The sequence below is a fragment of the Hippocampus bargibanti genome, linkage group LG11 (genome assembly GCF_051943395.1).
Source record: "Hippocampus bargibanti isolate YZ-2025 linkage group LG11, ASM5194339v1, whole genome shotgun sequence".
NCBI classification, from domain to species: domain Eukaryota; kingdom Metazoa; phylum Chordata; class Actinopteri; order Syngnathiformes; family Syngnathidae; genus Hippocampus; species Hippocampus bargibanti.
The window spans coordinates 23,681,246-23,695,117 of NC_142744.1; the positions used below are offsets into that span (position 1 = coordinate 23,681,246).

A 13,872-nucleotide genomic window follows, 5' to 3' on the forward strand; every position below is an offset into this window, starting at 1 on the left:
CATCTTCCACTCGTAACAAAAGAATTCATTCCTCCATTTTCCAATCCACTTTATCCTCACAGGGGTTGCTGCCTTTCGCAGCCGTCGTCAGGCAGTATAGGCGAGGGACACTGTTCGGTTCTAATTCCTGTTTCTCATCTGGTTCGGAGTTCAATGAAGTTTTGTGATGAAATACCAGCGGGGACGATAGATGGTGAACAGAAAAAACTACTTTATTCTCGTGAAACAAAAGTAGCACATCTCTCGTCTGAAGCGGGGAGCCAAAAAGAACAAAGCCCGCCCGCTCAAACTAGTTTTTAAAGTACACAGCAGCGATCTGTTGTCCAATCAGCTACGGACAAGTATTTGGAAGAACATTAGACTGAAAGTTGATACTTGTTACATTCTGCTTTCGCAACTATTCAACTAATAAGCTTCATAAGTCCATGAAACATGAAATAACATAAAATGTACTAGGCTAAACATGAAGTAACATAATGTTTACGAATGTGCATAAGAACACTCTATCAGACACCCTGAAGCAGTTGCCAACCAATCGCAAAAAAAATCACATCTGCCCTCAGACACACACCCAGGGACAATTACAGTGTACAATCAGGCTGCCATGCATATTCTTGGAATATGGGAGGAAAACGGTATACCTGGAGAAAACCCAAGCAGACATGGTGAAAAAGGAAGGCCTGAAGTGGGATCAAACCCACAACCTCTGCAGTGAGGTTGACGCGCTAACCAATGGACCACCGAGCAGAGCAACTAAAGTAGAGCAAGAAAAGGTCAACTGTGATTGGCCTCTGTCATGGCGTCATGCGTATTTTTGCAGTGTCAGATCGAGTAAATAGCTTGTCCCTGGGAATCAACAGTCTTGATTATATCATCTAGATCGTCGGTAATTGTCGGGCTTCGCTACTGGTGCTTTGGGACCAATGCTCTATGATATAGCTTCTAAATAACTGGCATGAAGTAAATGGTTGATTGCTACTTTTTTTTGCTTCACTTCAATGGAGATTGCACTATTACTTCTGGCGTGTGCATTATAATGCAGCCTATTGAGATATATGTGAAGCCCTTCCTGGCTTCTCCATAAACGGCAGTAATCGAAGTCATCTGTAATAGAAGATGAAGAAAATAGGCCTGCTATCTTGCTCTCGTTCAACATTGATAGCATTAAGCTAAGCAGACTTTGTTCAAGGAAAAGCGATGTGAGATTGTTTGATATAAAGTACATGCATCTGAAAAATGTCTGTGTAAGCTCTCAGTCGTACAGGAGTGGTCCATCGATGAAAAGGTTTCTTCAGCCGTCATCTGTACTTCTTTCAAGGTGTCGGACGTTTCGCTTCTTATCCAAGAAGCTTTGTCAGCAAACTAAAGTCTTACTGGTAGTTTCGGCCCTATATATATATCCCTACTGTCCAGACGTGGCGGTGCCGGACTCTGCTATGATTGGTCCCTGCTCTCAGGTTGGGGGGAGCAGAAGACTAATCGCTGTGGTTCCACCGATTACTTCTATTGTCCTGACTGACGACTGGCCTGATTGCCCAATTTGCCCTGGTATCACCTCATAATAAAATACATTTTAAGAATGAAAATCGTAAAGAGCAATACATTGGGGAGACTAAACAAATTATCCAAAAAGACATATATATCAACATTGCAGGGATAATACTAGTGGGCCTCAATCGGCAGTGCATATGCACCTAAAAGCTAGCAACCACACATTTGATGACAATGAGGTTAACATCTTAGCGAAAGAACATAGATGCTTTGAAAGGGGAGTAAAAGAAGCTATTTTCGTAAAACAGCAAAATCCTTCCCTTAACCGCCATGGTGGGGTGAGGTTCGATTTGGATCGTTCGTACAATAGACTGCTTAGGCAACATATGCTTAGTGATGCTAATGAGGTAATACCAGAGCAAATAGGGCAATGAAGCCAGTCGTCACTCAGGACAATAGAGTAATCAGTGGAGCCGCAGGGATTAGTCCTCTGCTCCGCCCAACCTGAGAGCAGGGACCAATCATAGCAGAGTCCGGCACCGCCACGTCTGGACAGTAGGGATATATTTATAGGGCCGAAACTACCAGTAAGACTTTAGTTTGCTGACAAAGCTTCTTGGATAAGAAGCAAAACGTCCGACACCTTCAAAGAAATACAGATGACGGCTGAAGAAACCTTTTCATCGTTGCATCTGAAAAGCTCATTTGGCGTGTCACTGTTTTCTCAAGGCAATGTCTTGCTTGAGAAACTGTCCAAGTGAGTTGAGAGTTATCGCAGCTGATGAATGTTTGTCCCAAGTTTCAATGTCAGCATGGGGGGGGTTCTTTTTGAAGGAGTATCTTGCATTCATTAAGTTGCTAATCTCTACCATTTACACTACACGACTTCAAGCATTCCCCACTGAAATATCTACAAATAGGACATGAAGCGGGCTGGCACTCAAACACCTTGTGCAGGATGGGGAGAAAATCTGACTTTGTCTGGATTTTTTATTTTTTTTTTTTTTTTTTGCCTAATCGTGAAAATGGCCACATCCTTTGTTAAATGTGATTCATGCGATTGTCAAGAAGTACCCAAATCTGCCACTGTCAAATGAATATGCAGTGGAAGTGCGGCAGAATACTTTTTTCCCCACAAGAATCCATATTTGTCTCGCTATATTTGTGTGGACCATGATGAAGAGATGGATTGTGGCATCTGCATGTGTAACAACCAATTTAAGATTTTCCGCCATGGCACTAATTTAATTTCGTGAGACGGTGTGTGTGTGGAAAAGCTCCTCCTCCCATGTAATATACGCAAGTGTCATTCCCTCTCTTGCGCCACTTCCTTTCTTTGGCTTCCAGCCCAGCTGATCACATGCACTTTTGGGGCCTTTTGAAGGCTTGTGCTTTGCATCCTGTTGTGTGGACACATCAATTGTGTATACATTGGAAAGACAAAGTGTATGAAAAATGTATTTTGTGTCACTGTTCTCAGAGCAATTATATTATACTGTTTAGGATTGTGTGTGTGTGTGTGTACTTAAAATACTGTATCCGAATATCATTTTTTTTCCATGTGCGAGTTGTTGCAATTTACCAGTTGTTTTTTTATGGGTTTGTTTGTTTTTTGTTTTTTTGTATACTAAACGCCAAGAATGAACACTTCATGCTGCAGGGCCATTACTTTCAGTCACATTTCTGAGCGTAAAGGTAGTATTGTATTTTGTTTTCATTGCAGGAATGGGTGTTTCTGTTATGTTGGAATGTCGTCATCATAGGTGCTGTTTACCTGAGTTATCATGTCCTAGCAATATGCTTACTTTGAAGTTATTTGTAGTGTGAGCATTGAAAATACAGTAAAGTCTGGTTATATCGATATCGGTTATATCGATAGTACTGCTTATTACGATACTATTTCTATGAACGCAAGGAGAAAATTTACATGCCGCAGGATCGGATATATCGATAGTCCGGTTATATCGATAATTTCCCGACTCCCGAGAATATCGATATAACGAGACTTTACTGTAGTTGGTCCATCCTTTTAAATTAATTTAACAAGTCCAGGAAATGTGAAACCCGTTTCATCAAAAGAATTATCCTCAAGTTTTTCCCCCTTGGTAAAAACAAAGTAGACACGACATCATCGTGAAGATGACCTATCTGTTCTCTCCCCCAAAGCATTAGCATCAATCCCTTTGAACAGCTTCAGCTCCTCCTCCTCTTCCTTAGCCACATTAATTAACAGGTCAGTAACCAAAATGTGATATACTGGACTGCACAGGTGCTGATTTTTCATATGAATACGTTTTATTTGATATTCTCCCATGTTAAATGATTTTTACCTTTTATGTGTGGACTGTGTGCGGACTTTTTTTTTTTTTTTTTTTTTTTTTTTGGGGGGGGGGGGGGGGAGCTCGATCATTTTTTTATTTGTTACTAAAACATGAAAATAAAATTATGGTGTATATTACACCTTTGTTTTTATTATTGAACAATATTGCCCATAAATTAGTAAAGTACATTCTCAGTTCCACACCGTATTTTTTCACAAAATTAAAGGACAACCGACACCACTTTTTTGTTTCCTAACTGACATCAGAAAAACCCTTTATAGCATCTAAAATACCCAAAACTCGCAGGATGATATTTTTAGTCAAATGCAAAACACCAATAAAAATGACATAAAGTGTCCAAAATCTGCATTAAAAATTAACCCGGAAGTGGCCAGTTTCAGAAGGTCCCGCCCCCTTGTTTGTGGCGTCACGCCAGGACGTCTTGCCTTGCTCCAGAATCAAAACAATGGCTTCAGATTCAGAGAAGATGCTTTCTTGTTACTCATCCAGTTATGAATGTGATTCAAATATTTCTGAAGAGGAAAGCATAAATGTTTGCAATCGATTAAAGAAGTCTTTCCGGGTCATTTTGAGGCATCAGGACTGATGTGTAGCACCCATAAAATGCCCTTGATGGCGCCCAAGCTCCATTGGAAATGGTCTGATTTGTCTGTTGGGAATTTGTGTCAGCGAATATCAAATAGTTGTCTTGGTGCAACACACAACGATTCACCATCGCGTTATTTATGTGTTTTCCTTCTAATTATTCCATCAACATGGAAGAACACAGGATGGATTCGGCTGTCATCGAATCCATCCTGTGTTCTTCCATCACCGTTTGGTTTGGGGCCGCCACAAAAATGGACAAAATCCGACTTCAACGGACAGTTCGGACGGCGGAAAAAAATCATTGGTACCGCCCTACCCACTCTCGAGGACTTGCACACTGCAAGAATCCAAGCTAGGGTGTGGAAAATCCTACTGGACCCTCCGCACCCTGCCCAACACCTTTTCCAGCTACTCCCCTCAGGCAGGCGCTACCGATCCATGCGCACCAAATCCAGCAGACATTTAAACAGCTTCTTCCCCCAAGCCATTAACTCTTTGAACAGTAGCCCAAATTGAACTGTATAGTGCCACTTTGCAATTTTTTGATGATGATGCTCGTGCAGCGTGTTCGACCGGAAACAAATTCCTTGTGTGTTCTACATACTTGACAATGAAGATGATTCTGATTCTGATTCTGAACAAGAAGTTTTCAGACCAAACAAAGTACCGCAAAATGCATTGTGTGTCGCTTTCTCGGTCAGGGGCCTTCCTGACGTGACGTGACGTGACGTCAGGAATCGTCACAAACTCAAAAAAAAAAAAAGACTTCCTGATTATTCAGTGCGAGTGTTAAAAGGTAAAATCTAGCTACATGCGGTGAAATCTTTGTAAAATACACTCAGTCGAAGTCATTTGAAGCGATTTTACAAATTATGGACACAACTTGTCCGGAGGCGTCGGTTGTCCTTAAAACGAGTTTTCAATTTACAGCCTTCATTCCTGTACACTCAATTGTTATAAAACTGCAGCAAAATGGAGAGCTGGCTGAGGCAATGAACTCAATGGACCTAATTTGGAGGCGTATAGCAATCTGGATTCGAAAAGGAAATTTACCGTCCATTTTGTTATGAGCGCGAAAGGTCCATGCAGTAGGTGTATTTAATTATAAGGGCCAATAGGGGAAGCCAGATTTCTCCAATGTTTTCCCTTGCGCAGACGATTCCGTGGACAATTTGGACATGTCCTGCCTGTTTTCCATCTTGTCTTGGTTGCTTCAGATTTTATTCAAATGATGTTGATTGTTTGCAAGCGTCTGTAGATTATCTCTCACGTATTATCTGATCATTTGAATCAGGTGTGCTTGCAGCAGAGAGAGGTGGAAAACTTCCAGGAAACCAAACCTTGAGGAACAGGTTTGAAGACCCCTAATTTACACGATCTACATGTCTCAGCTGCACGTTATTTTTACGTGCATGGATTATTTTAATAGTTTTTTCAAGATTGTTGCCATTAAACCCTTCCCGTATGGATGCTATGTACAGTATGTACTGACCATATTAAAGAGTAACCTTGCACTAAACAACCCCCTGGTTTCTTATTCAACCAAGACCGAATAAAAGCAATGCTAAACTGATAAATTAACTTGAAAAGAATCTTTAGAAATTGTTTTTTTTTTTTTGCAGTGACCTTCAAGGGATGAATACAGTGATACCTTGGTTTACGAACTTAATTGGTTCCCAGACAGAGTGACTCAGGCAAAAAGTGCGTATCCCAAAAATGACTTTCCGATAGGAAACCATTAAAAGCCTTCTTTCACCATCTTGAGGAATGATCCCTTGTAGGTGCTTTCTCTGCCATCATTTTACCTTGTTCCTCATCAAATGCGTTCAGTTTAGCTGGGTTGATAGCTTTTTGCATCAAGTGTACAGATGGCTTGTGCGGGTTATTTGTGGAGCCTGATTGATGGGATATTTTAACCTTGCAGTCTACACTCTGCCTTTGAACTATCAAGAAAGTTGAAACAAGTCCAAATATCAATGTTTCCTATGCATTTTGTCTCTCTCTCTTTCTGACGTCTCTTTAATGTTTAACCCCACCCCCCACCTCACTGCTGCGTTCTTGACCAATCACGTGGCTTTAACCGAAGACTGGGGGCGGGGAATAGAGGACAAAAAAAGTTGGCTGCCATTTTCTTTTTTTGAGAACAGCCTCACTCTCCCTCTGTCTGTAACCCCCCCAGTGCTGCGTTCTTGACCAATCACATGGCTTTAACCGAAGACTGGGGGCGGGGAATAGAGGACAAAACAAAGTCTGCTGCCATTCTCTTGTTAGGAGAACGGGCTCGTTCGCGAACGAAACATCACTCATTGTGGCAGCTCCGTGTGTATTCCGAAAAATAGTTCGTATGCCAAGGTTAAATTGTCATAAATTTAACGTTCGTAAACCAAAAAGTGCGTAAGCCAAAGGGTTTGTAAACCGAGGTATCACTGTACAATATGAACGGGTGCAGTCTATCTGTCTGTCCGTCTATCCCTGTCTCCGTGTCCGTCTCTGTCCATGTCCGTCTCTGTCTCCGTCCGTCTCCCTCTCTCTCGCTATTGTCATGAGCGCTGCAGGTATGCTGGAGCCTATCCCAGCTGTTTTTGGGAGACACCAATTACAGGGCTCACTTAGACAAACAACACACACATTTGGACAATTTAGAACTATTTTCATAAAACACACCCACCACGGCTGGTCCATCAAGCACACGACCTTCGGATCTGGCGGAGTGATCTTCGGCGGAAGCACACGACCGAACAGCGCTCCAGCGGGCGCTACTTTGCACACCCCCTCTCATTGAATGCACACGTTGATCGCCTATTTGGAGCTTTTTGCTGATAATTTTACTATGATGGAACCGAAAAAAACCACCACAGGCTCGTGTTCAGCCCAAGAAGACAAAATAAAATCACCGTCGCTGAGAAGCAGGAGATGATTGAAAAACACGAATGAGGTGTGCGTTTGTGTGATTTAGTGGCCGAGCACGGCTATGCTAAGTCAACCATTGCTCCCATTCTCCGGAACAGAGAAGCCATCAAAGGTGCGTCTGTTGCAAAAGCTGTTTCCGTGCTCTCAAAGCGACGGTCTCGGGCAATCGATAAGTTGAAAAACTTCTGTTAATTTGGAGTCACGAAAAGCAGCTATCCGGCGACAGCGTCAGTAAAGCTATTTTATGCGAGAAAGCACCATCGCCATGCGCCAACCTGGAAGTTCGGCGCTTATTGAGGATTTTAAAGCCAGCAACGGATGGTTCGAGAACATCTGAGGAGGAGATGGCTGCAGCATCAAGTGATTTCATCAAGGCAATGTTGGCAAAGTGGAATGATGTGCAGGCTTTTACCGAACAGTTTCATTCAGAAAGGACCGTGGTTATGACAATCATCAACACGATGAACAATAATGTGATGCCTCAGCTTCGTAACACCTTACAAGTCAGAAAGCAACCGGTGTCAATTAAGAGGTTTTTAATCAGCAAAAATTATAGAGTCTCCAAAGAAAAAAGAAGAGAAGCCACACCAGAGGTTAAGTTACCAACAGTCCTTATGGAAGGTGATTCTCCTTCCATAAGCCATCAATGACCATCAAAAAGGTAAATACAGCTTTATTTTACAGCACAGTTTATTTCTTTAATTACAGTCCTCGTGTAATGTGCCTCTCTTTCCAAACAGCAATTCCTTTGACCTTCGACCTCCAACACCATTCCATCAAGCCATCAATGACCATCACAAATGTAAATAAAGTGAAATAAAGTGTTACAATGCAGTGTATTTATTTCATTACAATACAATATCACATTTATTATACATAGAATAAGGTATGTTGTGTGTAGTTTTAAGGCATATTTAATTGAAAAGTATATTTTATGGAAACCCGGGAACGGATTATTCCCATTTTAATGGTTTCCTATGCGAAAAAAATTGAGATACACACTTTGGCCTTCCACACCCTGTCTGGGAACCAATTAAGTTCGTAAATTGAGGTCTCACTGTATAAACGTGATCTATTCGAATGACTGCATTGGCTCGAATTTTTCAATTTGGCGGACTTTTTGAAGAACCCGTAAACATAACATCACAAGGTTGTCCGTTAGCGTAAGCGCTGACGCGATGGACGCGAACCAGTCAGAGCGCTCGTTGCTGAAATCCTGCCCCCACAACGTCGGGGTTTGGCTTGGACCACTTGCCATTGAACTGCAACAAAGAGGCACGGCACTCGGCCGCTTGTTTGGAACACCGCCGGAATATCACAGTGGCCATTAACGCCGGGGAGGATCGGCCTGATTCTTTTTGGATGTGCTTTATGAATTTTCACCCGCCCTAAAGTGACATTTTGAGACGCGTTGCGTTTCTTCCCTGCGGTGAGTGTTTGTCTTTACGCGGATTGTGTACCGTTGTGTGATCCTTTTGTTGTGTTGATGTTTAAAAATCAATACGGAGAAAAGTGCGACACACTCTTGTCATTTCTGCTTTTATTTTAGGTCAGAAATTATTTTCATCACTTCTCATGCCACCTTGAGTGTCGAGAGCTAAAGTTGAAAGAAGCAAAACTGGGAAACATTTTTACTTCGGGGACAACAGCAAAGACCCAAAGGGGTCCACCGTATTTGGTGTGTTTGTGAATCTCAAGCTGATATACAAACAGCTGTCGTCATTTTCAGTGTGCGACCTAGAGCCACCTATTCAAATAACGGAAAAGGCACAAAAACAATACAATGCATCGTTCTTCTCACTCCTACTACAACAGTTGAGTTGTTGATTTAACACGTTGTCGTTGGAATTGAACTGAACTTTGAAGAGAGATGGATTTTGTCTTTGTCATGTGATTATACGATTTGTAACACAAATTCAGTTATTTGAATACTGCTATGGAATCATGTAATGTGCCTTACATGATAACTGTTCATTCTCAGGGGCGTAGCCAGACATTTAGCCGTGTGGTGGCCAGGGTGACACATCAATACGTCAGCACATACACTGTTCACATTCTTGTAAGAACTTCTCGAATATGTTTATCATTTCGCCCACAGTCAGGGTTTCTGGAAGTATCCATCCATCCATCCATCCATCCATCCATCCATCCATCCATCCATCCATCCATCCATCCATCCATCCATCCATACACGCACGCACGCACGCACGCACACACACACACACACACACACACACACACACACACACACACACACACACACACACACACACACACACACACACACACACACACACACACACACACACACACACATAACCCAGGGGTGTCAAACTGATTTTGTGCCGCGAGCCACGTTGTAGCTACGGTTTCGTCTCGAGGGCCGTTATGAATTTGGGTAAACAATTAGAATGTTTAATCCCCCTCCACTTATAGTCTAGTATAGTATAGTAGATATAGTTTCCGGTTTATAAGACGCACCCAAGAGCCTTGATTTTCTACAAAGGATGACCTTGCGCCTTATATGCAGGTGGTGAGCCACAATAGGTCTTGCAACTACTATCAGTGGCCATCGACTCCATTTCCCCCTATAAAAGAAGTAGTGTGTAACCCTTGCCTCTACTGTAGCGGCTTATAATGTTGTGTGCTTTATATTTGGAAAACTTTGATATATTTATATATTATATTTGGAAAACCTTTTTCATTCATTGAAGGCGCACCTTATAGTCCAGTGTGCCTTATATATGGAAAAGGTTTGAAAATACACCATTCAATGCACCTTATACACCGGAAAATACAGTAATGAATAATTAGTATTGGAATCAGAAGTCAATAATACTGACTTATTTGAGTTTACATCGGACAATTTGAAATTTTGGTTTGGGCTTTAGCAAGCATCATGGCACTTAACATGCTTGCTTTGCTTTTGCGGGACGAATAAAATGATGTGCCTGGCCGGATTTGGCCCTTGGCTTTGACACCTGAGACCAAACCCATCCATCTTCTAATCCACGTATCGTCGCGGGCATCCTGGAGCATTATCTCACTCTTTTCGGGCAGTAGGCTGGTTACATACTGCACAGGTTACCAATCAATCGCAGGGCACATAAAAACAAACCACCATTTGCGCGCACAATCACTTCTGGTAGCAATTTGCAAAGCGTGATTCGAGGTGCGGGCACGCCCAAAGCCATAGCTGTCAACCTTGACTATTAGCTGCGCTTACAAATGATTACAATTCCCGTACATTATTTGAAATGATTAAAAAAAACAAAACGCAAACACAAGCGGTCATACAGACAGCTCACCGCGCTTGCGCACATTATGCTTTTATCAATCCGACCGTATGCAGCGATTAAAAAAATATATACGTTTGAGGATTACTTTTGCTGGTTTGCCGTGACGCTAGTAGCTATTGGTGGCAGCATTGTCGTTGACTACCAGCAGTTGAGACGAACTGGATTTAAGCCAAAATAGTCTTTTTTTTTCGATCGGTTCACACTTTTTTCCCGTATCAAAGTTGTAGTACGGCGTACATTATTTGAAATGCTGAACTACGTATGAAATATGGGGAAAACATATACGTTGACAGATATGAATCAGATTTGTTCTCCATTGGACGCACCGTTCACGACGGAAAATAAGAGAGCATCCCCTGTCTGCGATCATTTTGAGCAGATCTTTACTAAAAGGGTACACATTTTAATAACCAGTGCGAATATATAATGTAAACTACTGTGACAACAAGGTGTATCACTTCTATTCTACTTGCTGATATTTTAAAAGGCGTTTAAAAAGTGTATACATTGTTCTGAAGGACTCGGCTACCTACAGAACACCTTTCCCGAAACAAAAATGAATGAAAGGTGTGTCTTGTACTTTGTTTGTGTGTCAATGTCTCAAGTAAAGCAATTATTCTTTCCAGTAACACACACACAGTCATTCACAACACCCAGCCTTTTACCACATTTATTGTCCACATGATAGTGCAGTAGAGCAACTGAGGCCCGATGATGCATCGGCCAAAAGAATAAACCATTTGGGTGGAAAGCCTCATGCTCCGATAAGGCCTCATATTCCCATTACTACTTCTAGGGACACTTTAGGGCAGGGGCCGGGAACCTATGGCTCGCGAGCCTTATTTGGGTGTTTTTATGATTGCATCTGGCTCGCAGATAAAACAAAATATTAGTCTCGCTTTTTCGCTGTTCATTTCCTGTTTGGGCTACAGTTGGCGGAAAGCGCAATTTTGATTGGATGATACTAGTGCCGGTTGGCTGAAAGCGCAATTTTGATTGCCTGATACTGACCTAGGTGCCGTTGACGTCAAAACAGGTAAACACCCCTTTTGAATAAGCCAGACGAGTAAAAAAGGTGACGAGTATTGCACACTTCAGGTTGAATGGACAGAAGGATTCGCCTTTATGGAGAGAACAGGTTCTGCCGTAATTCTAATTCACAATGAAACAATACCGTCGATGAAACAGTCGGATGTCAGTGGCACTTCGACAAGCCCCATGCTACGTTACCATCAATATATTTCTGCGAGAGACAGCAGAAAGTAAGCGTGCAAGCGAATGAGCAGTGTGCAGCCTTGCGAGCAGTAACCTTGCGTATGGCCCCGGAAAGTTCACTTTCACTCTGATAGTTTGGCTGGGTTTTTACCAATCATGAGGAACAGAAAACCATGCATAATAATTTGAACATCTACAACACACTGTCTGTAAGAAAAGAATCAGTTTTAAATTACATGCATATTAATGATGATTATTATCACTAAATTATTTTCAATAATTGACATTTTATTGAAATCACACACACACACACATTTCTAAATATTTGGCTTTCAGGGCTCTCGTGGTCAAAAAGGTTCCCGACCCCTGATTTAGGGTGTTCCATGAGCCTTCCATATATTTTTGTATTGTGGGAGGAAAGCCATAATACCGAAAATCCATGCAGTGGCTCATGGAAAATATGGAAACTCCAAACAGAAGTGGGGAGCCGGAATCGAAACCTGAGCATTTGCAATATTGACCAGTTGTCCGTTTCATGTAGCAAAATCCACAGATATGCCGATCCGACACACTGAATACAAGTAGGAACAAGTCCAAGTGAAAAGCAATGTCTTGTTGATGATCGTTTGAGATAATGTCATTCAATTTGTTGTTGCTCTGCTTCTGTGTACTATCACAATCTATTTACCTGGTGCACTGATTTGCTAGCAAACAGCCAATCAAAGTGTTCAGTACTCACTGAGGTCTAACACCATTTTACATACTGTCTTGCTCTTGTATTTAGCAAGCACAATGATGCAATCGTCTCTTTACAAGGCCATATTATACTAGTTTTTAAACTTTACATAGTCAATCATGCATGACAATGTCTCCTTTAGGTCACCTTTAGCGGCTACTACGCGCACCATCTACTAAGTCATGAGGTTACTTGTTTATCTCACCTTTTGATAGTAAATCGCAAACATGGCTACTGTGACCACAGCCGACACGAAAACAGCAGCGACTGCCTGTGGCAAAATGTACACACGGACTAACTCTCAGTCGCATACCACTCTCCCGCTCCCATCACGTGAATCGCACGATGCATTCAAAGAATAACATTGCTCAGCCAAAACATGACAATTTACCAACACATATCACAGCCACACACTCATCTTTACCACACTTTCCAAGTGAAAAACAAACAAACCAATTGTCACTGGCCAGACTAGGCACACTTTCCCCACTCCGGTGCATCGGAGAAAGTGGCTATGTGTTTAGTGTGCAGAGACAATATACTGTAGAGGTGGTTGCTCACTTTGTGACGTAAAAGAGTGATGACAGTCATTTTCTTGCAATGGGAGACCCTTGTGCTGAGAGTGGAGGAATGAACAGGAATGCTTCTGGTTACAAAGCTTCAAACAGCTGCTCTTTTTTAACACACACTGACAGCAACACGTGCAAACACAGAGCATAGCAGTATTTACTGCCATTATTTCCTCTGTTCGAAGGATGACTTATACTTACTGACGCTTAGTTGAGGATTTTTTTTTCCTTCTATTTGCAATTATTTCTGCTGCACCTCTTCAGGTAGACATCAGCACTGACTGACACAACACTGGGAACTTGTAAGGTCACAGTTGCACATTCATATACAGACTCGCGTCTGGATGCTCAGACTGGCGAACCCAAATCACCTGCTGACCACAGCATTCCCATTCTCTGATCCGTTTTTCCAATCTTCATCCTTGCCGCTGAAGTGGTTTGACTCCCTTTCCACTTACCTACCGGAAGGACATACACGGCGGCATCATTTAGGAAACATCCAAAGGGTACGCTTGATATAGCGTGTCTGCATTGCACCACGTTTCGATGTTCATTGAGCTAAACCAGATTTTGAATCTTTTTTTCCCAACAGTTACAAAACAGGCAAGTGTGAATTGATTACTCTGAATGTTCAGCGTCTGAGTATCATGTTGTCCTGCAACATGCTTTTGGCCGCCATCACATGAACTATGCTCAAGTCATTTGAGGAGCTTCATGTATTG

General features: G+C 42.1%; 1 protein-coding gene across 4 annotated transcripts in view; it reads left to right on the plus strand.

Moving 5' to 3' along the window:
• The first annotated feature begins 8,572 nt into the window (after positions 1–8,572).
• The window catches only part of spsb4a (splA/ryanodine receptor domain and SOCS box containing 4a), a 71,334-nt gene continuing 66,034 nt past the window's right edge, over positions 8,573–13,872 (plus strand). For all 4 annotated transcript variants that reach the window (XR_016116539.1, XM_089009128.1, XM_089009130.1 and 1 more), the window contains exon 1: positions 8,573–8,760. The gene's annotated coding sequence lies outside the window, so the exon portion shown is untranslated. The remainder of the gene's footprint in view (positions 8,761–13,872) is intronic.